The sequence below is a fragment of the Populus euphratica genome, unplaced genomic scaffold (genome assembly GCF_000495115.2).
Source record: "Populus euphratica unplaced genomic scaffold, PopEup_1.0 scaffold52.1, whole genome shotgun sequence".
Lineage (NCBI taxonomy): Eukaryota > Viridiplantae > Streptophyta > Magnoliopsida > Malpighiales > Salicaceae > Populus > Populus euphratica.
The window spans coordinates 407,350-407,758 of record NW_011499933.1 but is presented as its reverse complement, the minus strand read 5'-3'; the positions used below and the strand labels follow the sequence as shown (position 1 = coordinate 407,758).

The following is a 409-nucleotide window of genomic DNA, read 5'->3' as shown; positions in this document are numbered from 1 at the left end:
GCTTGCCGCATGTAGAGCAGTTCTACCATTAGGGCCGCCATAGTCCACTGAGATGCAATTAGTTAGGATTTCATCGATCACCTTTTCTCGTTCTCGACCTCAACTGGAAGCAGCAATTTAAAGTGGAGTCTCTCCATGAACATTGGTGGGATATGGAAACTCAGGGTCCTCTTTTGTCAACATTTCCACCACATGGCTCCGCCTATGTCGAGCTGCCTCGTGCAACGCTGTATCTCGCTCTCCATTGGTCAACCTCAACATCATTTTAGCTCGAGTTACTATGCTCTCCGGATACGAAGGCAAAGGTTTTCTTGTTGTGAAATTTAACCGGTGATGTTATGATATTTGCTTATTAAAGGCCAAGCATACTGACACAATATTTAACGTAATTCGGCAAATTACCCACATC

At 44.5% G+C, this 409-nt stretch overlaps 1 protein-coding gene across 2 annotated transcripts in view; it reads right to left on the bottom strand.

The window, feature by feature from the left end:
• Nucleotides 1–181, bottom strand: part of LOC105136233 (ankyrin repeat-containing protein At3g12360-like) — a 9,962-nt gene extending 9,781 nt beyond the window's left edge. The window contains exon 1 of one of the 2 annotated variants that reach the window (XM_011041482.1): nucleotides 1–181. This exon is cut by the window's left edge and continues 16 nt beyond it. The gene's annotated coding sequence lies outside the window, so the exon portion shown is untranslated. The other variant, XM_011041480.1, reaches the window with a different exon arrangement.
• Nucleotides 182–409: the final 228 nt, after the last annotated feature.